Genomic DNA, 15,881 nt, shown 5'->3' with positions numbered 1-15,881 from the left:
GGATAAATGACGAAATTCATCCAACATCTAACTGTTTAAAGTCAGTAAGTTCAAACTGGAGATGAATTGCCTTCAGCAAAGCCAGGGTCTACAAGGTGTTGTGTTAATGAGTACAGCGAAAGGATAGCAGATATTATGATTGACAGCAGTAGTATATATATATATATATATATAAAAATATATGTGTGTGTGTGTATATATATAAATCTGGAAATAGCATACAACACTTCAGAGGAATGAAACCACAGATCTGGGGTAAAATTAACAAAGGTGCCAGCATGATACAGGAGCCTATTTCCTGATTTAAAAGGAAAAAACCCTACAGTCTAGACTGGGAGTCTGGAGCCAAGAAACTCCTGGGGTCGCTTTGTCCAGAAGAAGAGACAAGCTCGCCCACAGCGTGCCAGCTCAGAAAGCGTTCATTCGTTGTGCCTATCCTACAATCACATACCACCAGGCGGTTACCCGAAAAGATTTTTGATGGGTTACTGTTGTATTAAAGCCCGTAAGTCCAAGTCCTACGCCTGCGGTGAGCGTTGGGACTGGAATTGGGCTGTAGACGTGTCTCTCCCCTCCTTCTTGCTAGGACCTACCACCTTCGTTGCTCGTTTCATTTATGGCTGGCCCATGGTTACCCATCTGCCAGTAAGGTCAACATCAGGAAAATGAGGTCCGTGCCACCATGCACTCCTCATGGCGTGACACAGACCAAACCCAACTTTGCAGGCAGGGACGGCTCTATCTTTAAAAGCGCTGTGCCCCCAACAAAAGTTGTAAATACTTTCAAGGTCTCCCTGATATCGGCAGTAATTGAGGACGCTCTACCTCCCATGGGAACAAGCTTTGTTTCCAGGCATATTAAAAGCGCTTCAGGTTATTTTGGCATCTCATTTGAAATAATCCCATTGGGCTCTTGCTTTGACCATGCATACTAGGTTTGTCCGGCACTCCACAGAGCACGAGGCTACGGCACGAGGACTAAGTAACTCAATCCTCTGCTTCTGTGTTATCGTCCTCTCACCCGTGATATTTTGAAAATTCACAAGAAAACCATAACTGGTGTTATTTATTATCTGTCAGTGTTAGCACCCTCACAATTCTGGAGGATTTCTTCATTCTCAAGAGGCAGCAGTTCCTGCTCCAGAAATGGCTTAGCATCCAAGTGGCTGGGCAAGTCAACAGAGGACTGTGAACCAACACCTTGGAAATTAAAAGAAAGAAAGTGGCCTGTTGATAAGGCTTGAGGTTTTCTTGGCAGAGCTAACGTGTATCAGCAGAAATATCCTCGCAGTGGCGTAAACTTTGATTATCAACACAGACAGGTAGGTCCTCCTGTTCTTCTAGCTCATGCCATTTGGAAGATCAGTTTAAGCTACACATGAGGAAGAGTTTTAAAGTCCCCATTTCCCGAGCGAGGGGTATCTGGTTGCAATGGTACAGTTCTGCTGCTAACTCCTCTAAACATCAGCAAACCCAGTTCCTGCCCTACCTAGCCTCACCTGGAGGGCTAAATCTGCTGAAAAGGCCTGAATTCAGAACGATTCACCTGGAGCCACACCTGACCGGAGTTTGCACCAACGACCGAGCCAGAAAAAGGGCAGACCAGGCAGGGAGAGGGACTGGGGGAAGAGGCACTTTGCAAGGACCCTATAAGCAGAGCTGCAGGAGGGCAAGGAGAAGCCCTGGTGACAACCAGCATGTTTTCAGATGTCCTTTGATCCCAGTCCAGATGTTCTTCTCTCTGTGCCGTCCACATTGCTCCAGGAACGAGCTCTGGATGAGTGAAGCTGAGCGAAGGATGGCCTATGCTTGCCTTCACAGAGGATGAACCGTGTACCAGCAGGTAAGAGCAGGCCAGCAGTTAGAGATTAATATTCTGGTAGCTAATATTTTATCTGTCATAGCTAACAGGGGACTTGCAGACAGATGTGTCGCCTGCAGTGACAAATGAACTCGTATTTTGAAGCTAGCAGCTTCCCTTGTGTTCCTCTCTATACCATAGACTGCCATCACGTTATGGACGTCTTCTCTTGAGCCACCCCTATCAGAAAGACTGGATTTATTATTATATCACAAAGTGACAGGAGGAGATAGTGATACGTGTCCCCTCTACATGCCATTTCCCACGAGGCCTAGAAAAGATCCTCATACTTTATTTTATGATCGGTGGGTCATTTATCTATATCTGCTTTGAAGCCACAGTAGACTTTTTGCCAATCACTAATAGAAACTAAATAAACACAGCCAAACAGTGTCATCTATCTGTGTAGTGAGTAATTATGAGGGATTCCTCTTTAAATAGATGCTTAAGTAAATATAGAAATATCATTTTACAAATGCTGGCTCAAGAAGAGATGTTGGGGAATTACAAAGAAGGGACACCTCACGTATGTACATATATAAGTGCAAACGTGAGCCTACGCTGATATCAAGTACACAGCAAAGGAATTTATTTCTACTTTTATAGTCATATGTGTGCTTTCTTCAATGCACCATGTTCAAGATGGAAAAGTACTTTTCTATTTCCAAAGCTTCATTCATAAAAATGACCTTTTCATTGAATGTTTTCGTTCTAGTATGCAACATTATTTAATTCCCAAGGAGGCTACTGGGGGACTATTTCATATAATACATTATGAGTTTGTGCAGTACGATGGAGGGTTATAACGCAGCTGTATGATCCTTCTATACCCTATATAGATATATATGTGTGTGTGTGTTCATTAATGACCTTGTAGCACTGAGCCCAAAGCACTGGGTGTTCTGGCTGACCCAAATTATGTTGCTCTGCCCACTGCAGTCCTCCCTCCGTGTCACCGGGACGCGGTATTCGCCCTCATCTCTGCTCCTGCAACGTCAGGCTGGGCTGCGGGCCGAGGTGTGGACGTTTCTCAGCGCCATGCGGAGCCGTTTGCTACCTGTAACGCAGTAATTTAAATATTAAGGATGGGTTGGTTTGGGAAGTTCAGCTCTTGGTGAGCAAAACTCAATTCACTGCGGGAAGAGGGAAGCAGGAATAGGGAAGGGGAAGCAAGAAGGGTTTCAAATGCCTCCGTAATCGCCTGCGGATCAGACGAGTGACTGGTGACTCCCATTGACGCCTGCCAGCATAACACCACGCTGGCTCACCCGGCCAGCTGAGTTCGACTGAAAGATTTATCTCCCAGACAAAGAATGGAGGTGGTGGTATAGAGGGAATGGGCAGACGCGCAAGAGAGAGCGGGGCACGGAGAACCGCTGCCAGGCGGAAAACCAGGGCACCCCAATCTGGAGAGAGAAGGGAACGGGTCCCTGCCATGGGCAAGCGAATGGATGAGCTTGGAGCATCGGGGGGTTGAGCATTGACTGACGTTGTATTTCTACCGTCGTTGTTCTTCCCCTCCGCAGCTCAGTCCCTTCAACCTCCGTGCGCTCACGGTCCCCTGCTATTCCTACTGATAAAACTCTTGAACCAGAAAGGAAGAAAAATGCAGACCTTTTGCAATATCGCGGCCGTGGCATGAAAATAAGTTGGCAGGGAAGCCAGGAGTCAGGATTCCTGGGACTCGCAGCCACGCAGAGGGAGACGGCAATAGGGCACGGACTATTGCGAGAAGACGTCCCCGCTTCTCCAGCGCTCGGTGGCTCTGAGCTCAGCAGGATTACGTGGCGAAACACCATATCATCGTGTGCTTTCCATCAAACGGGGCTGTGCCATCACTTTTTTTTTTTAGGGAAACAGCTGCTTTCTGACTGCCTGCAGCTGTGGCTGGGGACACGGGCCAGGCACAGCCCGGACTGTGACCAGCAGGTTGATGGAGGGGATTCTGTTCCGCTCTGGTGAGAGCCCACCTGCGGGACTGCATCCAGCTCTGGGGCCCTTGGCACAGGGAAGACGTGGACCTGTTGGAGCAAGTCCAGGGGAAGGCCACGAAGATGATCGGAGGGCTGGAGCGGCTCTCCTGTGAGGACAGGCTGAGAGAGTTGGGGTTGTTCAGCCTGGAGAAGAGAAGGCTCCGGGGAGATCTTGTAGTTGCCTTCCGGTACCTAAAAAGAGCTTGGAAGGAAGATGGGCACAGTGGTTTTAGTAGGGCCTGTAGCGATAGGGCAAGGGGTAATGGTTTTAAACTAAAAGAAGGGAGATTTAGACTAGGTATATAAGGAAGAAATGTTTTACAATGAGGGTGGTGAGGCACTGGGAGAGGTTGCCCAGAGAGGTGGTAGATGCCCCATCCCTGGGAACGTTCCAGGTCAGGTTGGACGGGGCTCTGAGCAACCTGATCTAGTGGAAGATGTCCCCACTCACGGCAGCGGGGTTGGACGAGATGACCTTCAGAGATCCCTTCCCACCCAAACCGTTCCGTGATTCTGTGAAAGAGCTGCTCCCAGCTGGGCAGCGGTACCATCTCCCCCCACGCTGCAGCAGACCTCCCGCGCATCTCCTGGGAACGAGCAGGATGCCACCAAGGGTGCCTCACCCATGCTGTGATGGGTGTTGAGGAGAAGGGAGAGGAATTGCCCTCTGGAGGGATTTGTCTCCTCTTAGGGACCCTGAAGAGATCCTAGATGACAGTAGACCAGAAATCTAACTTTCTTCTGGCCAAATTTAGGTAAGGTGAACACCATCTTATAAATGGCTCGGCCAGGTAAGTACCAATAGTGACATTAATTATTTCAATCAATGTCACACGGTCTGTGAGTTAATTGAGTTTTTCCTATCGAGTCTAGAGAGTAGAGATGAAGTGCCTTGGAAGATGCTGGAACAGAAATACACACTGCCCTCAGGGGTGCATATAATGGCATGGGATTACTGTACGTTACAACATTCCTTTAAAACCATGTCATCTAATGACAGACTTTCTTCTCTTTGTTTGGGGGGAGGGAGAGAGAAATTAGCTTTGTTATACGATTCCCTCCCTCTTAGCTATTTCTCATTTTAGTTTTCAGACAAATGCACGCCATAGAACGCGTGTTAACTGCAAATAAAAAATATGTTCTGCTTTGTAGTACCTGCCTTTTGAGAGTCTTGGGGGAGTAACTGCATCTCTGGACTGCAAGCAGTTCATCAGCCTTGGAGTAATAACTCGGCGAGGTGCCTGTTAGTAAGCAAGGTTACAGCCTGGTAAACTGAGGCAGGGGTTTGGCCCTATTAAAAAGGGGTCTCATGGACCAGGGATTAAACCAGCAATTCTGTAGAATGTATGAAAATCTCTCTGAATGTATGAAAATCTCTATGAATCTTAAGTTATTTAATACAGTACGACATACTTTCAATCTGAAATGAATATTTATTTTTTTTTTTAATATTTACCTGCTTCCCCCCACACCAGGGCAGTCAATATTCCTTCTTAAACGCCGTGACAATTCCACCCCAGCAATGCAGCAGCATTCCCCAGTCCCACCAGCGCCAGCAGGGCTGCACCAGCCAGCGATTGCTCAGACAGACGGACGACAGACAGACCCCGCAGTGGGGCCGGGGAGGCAGTGGTGGTTCTCCCCACCCAAAATAAGACCCGATGGGCAGGTGGTCACTGGTTCAAGCTGCACCCAGACTGGCAGGGGTCATGTGTGGGGCTGAGCAAGGCAAGTACCATCGGTGGTAATTTTATTATATGTTAAATAAAAAATAACTAATTTTATTATTTAGCTTGCCAAATACTTCATGTTTGTGCAACTGAAAGGTGCTCTGAAGGCGTGGAGCAGCTTACACCTGGGGTTGCATCCCAACTGGTGCTGTGCAAGAGCCTTGGGGGGGTGCTGTCAGCAAAATTTTGTCCATGGGGAGGTAGCACTTAAAATAGTTCAGACCTATAGAAAGCACATCCTTGCTTCTGCGACTCCGAGTAGCCTTGTGTTCACGGTAAGTCAAAGCAATTAAGAGGGCTTTCTGGCTTTACTTAATCTAATTTACCACATTTTTCTGTAATGAATATGTTGCAAAATAGTTTAACTAGTCCAAACGAAACGAACCTTCAAATCGATGCCAATTTACCTTACCTGCTGTTCTCGCTCACCAGTGCGAGATGGAGGAAGATGATGCGCTCAGACTCACCCTAACACTCACCAGAGGAATCGGGACAGCGTGTCGTGATGTTTCTAGCCTGAACTTAGAAGCTGAGGTCTTGCTGTCCCTTCTTTTTCTCTCTGTTCAAATTTTGCGTTGAATTTATGGATTCAGTTATTGGAGCGGAACGCGAAAAGTTTGCAAGCATAACCGGCCAGCTGTATATTTGCTTGCCGTATATATGGGTCAAATCTGTAACCAGGCTGATGTAACCGGTCCTATCAATTAAGGCCGTGTTGGAATTGGTGCTGCAGTCTAACAAAACTATCTCCCTAAGCAGGACCTTGCTGGTGGGGAAGCCCTGAGAGCTCTCAGCTCCCATTGACACCCTTTGGAGGTGAGGCTACTCCCAGTAGGAGTCACTATGGTCTTGAGAAACCTGAGCTGCAGACTTCCTAGCACATCCCTATAAACAAAGGGACTAATAGTAGTAATAATAATAATACTTAGCGCGTAAGGACAATAGCTGTTGGGGCTGTGAATGGGATGGTTCTCGCAAACCTCTCTCTGTGGTGCCGGTGATATCACTCCGTCTGGCGGGAGGGCTGCTGCTCCCATTTCTTAAGGCCTTCAGGAGGTGGGAATTGTCTCACTTTTGCTTTAAACACAGTGTTAATTATGTTTTTTTAACAATGGCTATGAACTTGTCCTTTAATTCTTTGGAAAGTGCTCTTCCCTGTCTCTATGATTTGGGGGGGTGAGTTGTTGGAAGGCATTGGGGGGGGGGGGGGGGGTTACAGTGAAATACATTACTAGGGCCATCAAAGGAGGAAAAAAACCCAACCCTTTTTAATTTTGCCCATTGTAGTTGATACGCTTTAATCTCAAAGTTGTGTCCTTCTTTGAACTTGAAGGCACAGTTAGCATAGGATTCATTACAGCGCACTTTCCCTCTTTGCTTCAAATTGGTTTTCTCCTCTATTCCATGGATGATGTTGGGTGGTTCAACTTTGTGTCATTAAATTATGCCAGCATCCCCCCCCCCAAATCATAAAATGGGGGGGGGGGGGGGAAGTGCCTGTAATATCCTTTGGATATTTCAGATCCAAGGTTACTTTTATGGCTTTGGAAAAACAAATATTAATACGTTTGGGAAATGGTGGGCCATGTTCTGCAGTCCCCAGAAGATCCATCCAGCAGCCCACAGGTATCTCGACCAGTATGGCTGCTTTTGCCTTCTCACAGACTGTGTAATTTTTCCTCTTAAACAAGGAGAACAAGTCTGGGCCTCCTTTGGATTAATCATTGCTATCAGATGGCATGCCTTCTTCCCTCCAGATGAAATGAATGTGCAGGTTTGGGTAATGTGCTTTTGAAAATCCAATCTTTAAATTACACTTTACTATTAATATCTTTTTTTTCTGCAGTTTATGCAATTTGAATTGTGAAATCAGGGTAGCCGGTTCCTGTCCGATCCTATATTTCTTGTTTACCTGAAACTCCCTCCTTTCAGGTTCAAAGGAAATGTCTCGTCCTGGAGGCAGCGACTATCAGATCGGGTCCCAATTTCATTTCAGTGCCGCTCTCCACTTCTCAGGCAATTTCTGTCACTTGGATATTTTAGAGAAAAAATTCAGTTCCGAGCAGGTTGTTTTCCCTGGAACTGAGCCATGTGGAAGACTGTCATGAAAGCATTTCTGTTGGGTTTAATATTTATAAAAAGCTATTAAAAAATCCCAACCCTACATTTAGACAAATGAGGACTTTTCAATTATCTGTTTTAATACACTGGCTCTACTAATTCATAAATTATCGGGTATGAAGGGCTATTCCTACTGTCTAGACTACCCACCCGAGTAACTCAGGGCAGAAAGACTCCCTGCATCCGTACAGGTTTAAACCAGCTGAAGCTCATCTTCTGAATACCACCAAAACCTCACTTCAAAATAATTATTGACAGAGCATCCACCACAACCAGTGGTTAATTACTCTACCTGGATCGTTACCGGTGAAAAATGATGTTTTGTTTCTCACTTGTATTCTCCTAGCAGAACATCCAGCTTTTGGTTCATCCTGTATCTTTGAGAGACTCAAGAAACCATTATCAAAGCCTTTTCTTTTTTTTTTTTTTTTTTTTCTCCCCCCCCCCCCCCCCCGCAGATATTTTGTGACTAAGTCATTGCAGACTTCTAGATAAAAGACATTACTTGTCTGCAATTGTCCTGATTTTGGAGCATCTTTTAATTATTTGGTTGCAGTTCCCTCTTAAGCGCATCATAGGGGTGTATCATACAGAGCCCAAAATGTTGTCATATAGAATGCTCCCATAAAAATGCAATATAAAGAAGCATCCAAGAATTTGTTATTTAAAATGAGAATTTGTATTGGATTTAAGGACAAGAAACCTAAAACATGTTCTTTAAAGCAGACTGTTGCACAACGTAACTGCAATGCACTACACTTAAAATGTCAGTGCTTTATAAAGTGCTTGCATTGCAGATTCCTGATCGTTGAATTTTTTCTTTTTTTTTTTTTTATGTCAAGCTGTAGGTCAGTATGAGGAACACCGATCCCAAACAACCCATCATAAACATGAGAATTTTCTTTTTTACAACAGGCTGATCCCAGTCTCCCTCTGGATCAAATTCCCATTAGCCTCAGTGGGAATTTTCCCTGGGAAAGTCAATGAAAAGCATAAGCTGGTATCTCGCCGCCCGTGAGGACATGGCTAATGTCTGAGGAAGAGAAACCACCTCCACAATGCATCTGGCCAGGCCGCCGCAATAAATACAGAAAGACACATAAATGATGGTAAGGTTATGACCTATCCCATTAAAAAGGAAGGAACTCCAAAATTACACCCCTACCTGCTAGCAATAGGAAATACAGAAGCTGGCCATTTTCCTCTTGCTTTGCCTGCTACTCTCCCATCCCCTTTACAACGATTTCCTTCTGCCAAAAAAGGGGTTCGGTAGTTTTGTTTGATCTTAAGGAAGGAACTGTGGGTTCCTCCCGCTGGTAAACTGGTGTGCAGAGCGGTGGTGCCACCTCAGTCCCCTCTTTCTGGGTAAGCAGCTGATGCTGAAGAAGGGCACAGCCCTGCCTTGTGGCTGCCAGCCCAGCAGCCCCACTTTCAGGATCTGATAAATTCCCCTAAAGCTCGATACCTCCCACCAGAAGTCAGGGAGCAGCTTGATAACGTTAGGACTGAAATGCTGCTTTTAAGTGATGGACACCCCCACCCTTCCTCAGCCCCCTTGGGCATAGGTGTTGCAATGTGGTATAGACCATATATTCAGCCGTTCCACGTGTGGGATGTACCCTGAGGTCCACAGGCAAATTGGGACCACTGGTTGAAACCAGAAAGTAGCTGTCTCCATCTCCACTCTGGACTCTAGAGGTTTCAGGGGAAAGGAATTGTAGGGTAACAGACCCCCACCCCCCTATTTCCCATGTCAGCCCCAGTTCTTTATGTGTACCCCATTATTTGGTCCAGAGCTTGCCATAGGTAATTACAAATAAAACATTGCAGTTCATTGTACTTACTTGAAACAGGATTTTGATTTATGCCACTGAAACTAAAATGCTGAAAGGGGGATACCGGCTATATTGTCCCCTTGTGCCTGCCTTTCAACTGTGCCAGCAAAGCCACTTTGCTTTCTGTTACCCTATAGAAAAAAAAAAAAAAAAAATCCCTTTTTGAGAGCTTACACACCAAAACAAGTCTGAAAACATATATTTACTATTTCAGACAGCTGAAACACAGAAGTACAGGTACAATACCAATGAAGCAAGAGTTACAAGTAAGGTGGTGCATTAGGGCTGTATATTTCATATTAATATTGAGCCTCCCACTCTGCAAGATCCTAAGGCGCTCCACAGAATACACGCAGATCCCAAAGGCATGGGGATCTCTGGGTCGGACTGCCGGAGGAAGAAGCCGGTCTCTTCCTCAGCATAGTATGTCCCAGGCAAAAGGGATTTGCAGGCTGTCCTTCACCTGTAAAGTTCAATATTGCTCCCGAACGGCGTCACGCTCTCCTGCGCTGCCATCCCCGGCTCCTGGGTCATCCCCTCCCAGACTGCCTGACCTAAATCCTTTTCCTCTCACCTCCCGGTCACAAATCCCACCGGTGACATTCAGGGGGAGCTGGGGGCCGAACCTCGACCCCCACTAGTGACACGGCGCCGCGGTCGCGGGTTATGTGGGGGGACGGCGGTGTGACGTGGGCAAAGACGTAGATGTGACACGGATTAAGGGATGCTACGGCTGTGAGCGACTGCCGGAGATGCCACGAAGGGCAGGCACGGCTCCTCCTGCCCACCTCGGCTACCCCAGATTCTTTTTTGCGGCTCCGACGCCAGCCCCCGTTCGTTCGTCCCTTCCCTTCGTAGAGCGCTGGGTCCGGCCTGATCCCTGCACCGTGTATATTCCTCTTGGATGGGCGTCGTTATACCAGCGTCTTCTGTTCAAACCAGCAAACTGGGGAGAGATTGTACCGATTTAATGTATATTTTTATATATATAATTTCCTTTATGTTGGCATGAGGGAGTCCAGGTAAGGAGACTGCCTTGCGTTTAACCCCTCTCTAGCCAGAAAACCTAAGCAACACAACATTTGTGTGGTCGAACCATAAAGCGAACAAAATTTCAGCGAGCAAAGCACATATGTAAAGTCAGGCACGTGTGAGTGCGTTGACGGATCCAGGTATTCCCGTGACTGATGAGTCCTCCCGAGCCAGTGCCGATGGACCACTCGATTTGGCTGGAGAAAGGAGTTGTTTTCCCCATGCCTGATCAGCAAAGGCAAGGGTCCACCTCGCTACGCCTTTTTCTTTTGGCTCATTTATTCTACTCCCTTGCAGTGAATCTCTTTCCAACAGATGCAGCCTTGGAGTGGCTGAGAGCACCCAAGAGCACCAGCACCGAAATGATGATTTTTTTTTTTTTTTTTTTTTTTTTTCCACTTGCAGCGAATCTCTTTCCAACAGATGCAGCCTTGGAGTGGCTGAGAGCACCGGCACCAAAATGATGATTTTTTTCGCTTGCCGCGATGGGTGAGAAGAGCGAGAGCGTGTGAGGTCCGCGTGTCCCCGTGACCTACCGCTCAGCACGTAGCAAGGTTGCCCGGCGAAGAGTTTTCTTTGCAGACCTGAGGTCTCGCAGCTTGAATTCGCTGTGTCGGTGGGAGCTGCTGGAGCCGAAGGAGACCTCGGATACAGCCAAAATGGCATCGTAACCCAGACTTTGAACGTTGCTTGAGAGCTCTGCTCTGAAAATAATGCGTAAAAATAGAAGCAGGGCCACAAGCTTAGCTATTCCTAATGTGCACAAAAGGATGGGAGAGTGCCAGGAGCCTGCCTGCACTGCCTCTGCCCTGCCTTCAGCCCGGGTTGTTCTCTCCTACCTCCCCTGAATGGCTTTTCAGCGCTGTTAAAAAAGAGAGACATACCCCCAAAAGAGCAAAGTGTGTTTGTTATTGACCCTCGCCTCGAAAGAGTATGAAGAGGGATCAGCTCTGTTTGTTTGTACCCGGTAATGATGTCAGTAAATGTTTTTTTTTTTCTTTTTTTTTTTTTTTTTTTTTTTTTTTCCCCCCCCCCAAGTCTGGTTTTATCCCCTTTGTTGGAAGTGCCTTTGGTGAGTCTCACACCCTGGTGCTGTTAGCAAAACAATTAGGTTAACAGTGCCTTGGCTCCAACTGTCTGTCAAAGGCTGAATTGCAATGCAAATGAACTCGGCTTTAGCTCTTCAAAGACAGCTGGGTTCAGGAAAGGTCCCCAGAAACCTCCATGAGAATTGAGGGCTAGGGATGGGGAGCGTGGGCTCGGTGGGATTTTACACGCGGGACCTAATGCATTTCGCGTGAGGGATGCGATACCTTACACAAATACGTTATACAAATGCGATATATCATACAAATCCTTCCAGTACCTAGAGGGGGCTTAGCAGAAAGATGGGGACAGAGTTTTTAGTAGGGCCTGTAGCGAGAGGACGAGGGTAATGGATTTAAATTAAAAGAGGGGAGATTCAGGCGAGACAGAAGGAAGAAATGTTTTACGATGAGGGTGGCGAGGCACTGGGAGAGGTTGCCCAGAGAGGTGGTGGATGCCCCGTCCCTGGGAACGTTCCAGGTCAGGTTGGACGGGGCTCCGAGCAACCTGATCTAGTGGAAGATGTCCCTGCTCATGGCAGGGGGGCTGGACTAGGTGACCTTCAGAGGTCCCTTCCGACCCAAACCCTTCCGTGATTCAAACAGGTTTTATTCCTTCTCTTGGGTTAGCAGCAACCCCGATACGTTTTGGGAGAGGTTTCTGGTCCGGGCTGACATTTACCTGCCCGTGAGCAATGCGGGGTATCGCCCCGCTTTCAGAGCATCTCCCCAACCCAGGTCCCATGCTCTTTTTTTATCGGCTTCATTACGCTTATTTCTGTATTTTCCATATGGGCACGTACATATGGTCTGTTTAAACAAGTTTGCAAGGTTAATTAGAAAAGAGTTCTTTACCAGTTATTTTTTAGCACTTTTGGAGTAATTTTCACCTGCAGACATCACGATGACAGCTGTACGGATGGGCAACCAGAGCTGCCAGAGCCCAGCTCACGGGGAAAGGGATGTGCCCAAGATCCCCTAAAGTACCTATGGCAGGGCCCAAAAAAAATGTATTATTAACTCCCGGACCCCCGTTCCTATTCTCCGTCCCTTCACAGCATACACCACGCTATGCTTTTTGTCACTCCGCTCATGACAATAACCGCGGTCATCAAGTCATCGGTGAGGCAAGAGGACCGCAAAAGGGAAAAATAAAAAAAACCCCTAAAGCCATCAATCTCATTTATAACAGCCTGGAAAGTTTTTAAAATTTAAAAAGTATAATGCATGTATTAATGGGCATGTCCAGCGTGTCTTTCACCAGCAGATACGGGAATGAGAAGGAACTCTTCTCCCTCCCCCCCCCCCCCCCATCAATTTACCATATGCATCACAGTGGAAAAGGGATTGAGGTTCTCTAAGGAAACAGGGAAATCGGCCTCGGTGTACGCGAGGTCACTCCGGAGGCTGGTGAACAAGATGTTAAACTAAAAAATGTTATCAAATTGCCATTTTTCAGGATGCAGAAGTGACCATTTTAAAACCAACGGGATTTTTCCGGCGAGCGCGGCAGACCCAGGCGCTGATGCCGGTCCGGCTTTGGCACCTTCCTCCGTCGCCCCAAGGCCAGATGGCTGCAGCCCCCCCGACCTCTGAATCGGCCTCGGCTGCAGCATCAGTAGCTCCAGAATTCGATGGGTCGTTTCATGAGCAGCTTATACTCGGGCCGTTAATTATTTGGAGGCGAAGAAGTGAGGAGGAGTCCATCCCCTTCCTCGGACTCCGGCGCGATAACGCACCAGCCTGAATTTTTTATTTTTTTTTTTAAGATGCCGGTAAATAAGGTTCTTACTCTCCTCAATTTTTTTTCATACTATTTATCGCAAAGCAGATTCCGGGCCTGGGCAGGTGTAATCTCCTCAACATTTAATAAGGCTGCCCCAAAATCTAGCCCCTTTCTCCCTAATTTAGCTCCAGATTCAGCCAAATCCCTGAGCCTCCCCGGCCCGCTCATGTGAATATTTGCAAGATGGGGCTCTAAAATTATCCCTGCGCTCCTGCCTGCAGCAAAGGAGAGAGAACCCCGGGAATACCTGTGTTTTACGGCTGGTCTCTTGTTTAGTTGGGTGCAATTGTTTTAGAATTGGATTTGCTTATAGCAGCCGTGATTTAAGAGCCTTGGCTCCTACTTCCACCGCGATAACTGCCTTCCCGAGTGACCTTAAGCAACTTCTCCGCCCGCGTTTATGAGATGAAAAAGGAGCTACTCCTCCGTGGGAGCGCGCGTGGGATGGGGACCCTCCGGGACTTCTCCCGTCCCGCAAAGCCTGGCGCTGGGAATTCTTAGCCTCGTGTGCTGGACGAGCCGCGCAGCCTCTTGGTGGCTCAGTTTCCCCATCCTCTGCAGGTTCTCGCGGGCAGAATCGGGCCGGGGGATCGGTGGAAGTACCCCCGGGGACGCCAAAAATGATGCCGGCTGGGAGGACCCGTAACCGGACCGGTCCTAGCGCTACGTGCTCATCGTTTCTGCTTCTCCTTTCGTGAGGATCGGGAGTAGACTTACGCTCGACGAAATACTTTCCCTTCTTTTGGCGACAGGTGCCGTAAAAGCGCAAAGTATTATTAGCGCGATCGCTTTTTGCGCCGTGCCCTCTTTCGATGCCCAGAATCGTATATATGTGGGTTGTTCGGTTTTGTTTTTTTTTAATTTTTTTTATGGCCGGATCGGCTTTAATACTTCAATATTTACAACCTCTCCAAGTTTCGGGGGCTCAAACCCCCCTTCCCCCCCTTCCCCTTTCCCTGGGGTGCAAGCGTGGAGGAAGCACCCACAACCTTTCAGCAACCCGAGCAGCCGCTTGGGTTTGAGATAAATATAAAATATATATATATATAATTTTTTTTTTTTTTTTTTTTTTTTTTTTTCCCGGAGCGACACGGTGTCTAGACGCCCACGTGACGGGGCCGGGGCCGGGGCCGTGCCGCTGCGCACTGCGAGCCGCCGCCGGGGCGGGCGGGGGCGGCGGAGGGAACCGGCCCCGGGGCGGGGGGGGGGGGGGGCGCGGCCGAAGTGCGGAATTACCGCGGGTGCTGTGGGATCCGCTGCCGGGGCTTCCCCCCCCCCCCCCTCCCTTAAAGGGGGAAAGAAGAAGGAGGCGGTGGTGCGGGGAGGAGGGAGTTGTGATTGAAGAGAGCGGAGGGAAGGAAGGAGGGGAGGAGAAGAGAGGAGGGGAAAGGGAAAAAAAAAAAAAAAAAAAAGAAGAAAAAAAAAAAACCAACCCAAAAAAAACAACCAACCCAAGAAAGGAGGAGGAGGAGGAGGAGAGGCAGGAAGGAGGAGAGAGAAGGGAAAAAAAAAAAAAAAAAAAAATCGGAAAAAAAAAAAAAAAAAAAAAGAACCACCGAGCCAGACGCGCCGGCAGCACGGAGAGGGTCGCCGGCGGGCTGCCCCCGCACCCACGTAAGTCCCGCCGGGGACCGCGGAGGGAGGGAGAGGCGGCTGACAGCGGCCCCGGCGCGGAGGGGCGCGGAGCCGGGGGCGGGCAGGCCGGCTCTGCCCCCCCCACCCCCCCCCACCCCGTCTCCGCCGGCGGTAGGCTGCTGGGGAAGGAGGGGACACAGCCCCACTTTTTCTTTTTCTTTTTTTTATATTTCTTTTCTTTTCGTAGCAGCCGGATCAAGACTCCGTGTGTGTGTGTGCGTGGATTAAAACCTTTGGGAAGAAGGAGGAAAAAAAAAAAAAAACCAAACCAAAACCAAACCAAAAACCAAACAAACCCCAAACCCCGCATCAGGACGACCTGGGCTTTAAAAAGGGATACAACACTCTGGATGCGCTCGTTCTTCTCTTTTGTGACAGATGCTTGAACCGAATCCGACGTCCAAATCTTAGGGTTGGTGTTTTGGGCTTGCTTTTTTTTTTTTTTTTTTTTTTTCCCCCCCCCACCCCCCAATTTTTGACGATTTTTTTTTTTTTTTTAAACAGGCATCGCTTTGGCTTTTTTTTTTTGTTTTAATTTTTGTATCTTTCGATTCTGCCCTGCGCCGCATCAATCCCGGCTCTCTCTCTCTCTCTCCCCCCCCCCCCCCACCCACCCCGACCCCCCCACCCCTCCGCCAACCTCCGCCTCTCCACCCCCCCCCCCCCCCGAACACCCCCCCCCTCCTTTCCCCAGCACTGGCGGGTTGATGGGAGCTGCGGCCCCCGGGAGGCCGAGGATCCCCCGCGGCTCCAGCCGCGCTCCGCAGCCGCGCAGGGCGGCGCGGCGCCGGCAACCTCAACCCGCCTCCCCCAGCGCGATGCG

The sequence above is a fragment of the Accipiter gentilis genome, chromosome Z (assembly GCF_929443795.1).
Source record: "Accipiter gentilis chromosome Z, bAccGen1.1, whole genome shotgun sequence".
Classification (NCBI taxonomy): domain Eukaryota; kingdom Metazoa; phylum Chordata; class Aves; order Accipitriformes; family Accipitridae; genus Astur; species Astur gentilis.
The sequence above is the reverse complement of the archived record's forward strand: the minus strand, read 5'-3'. Positions refer to the sequence as shown.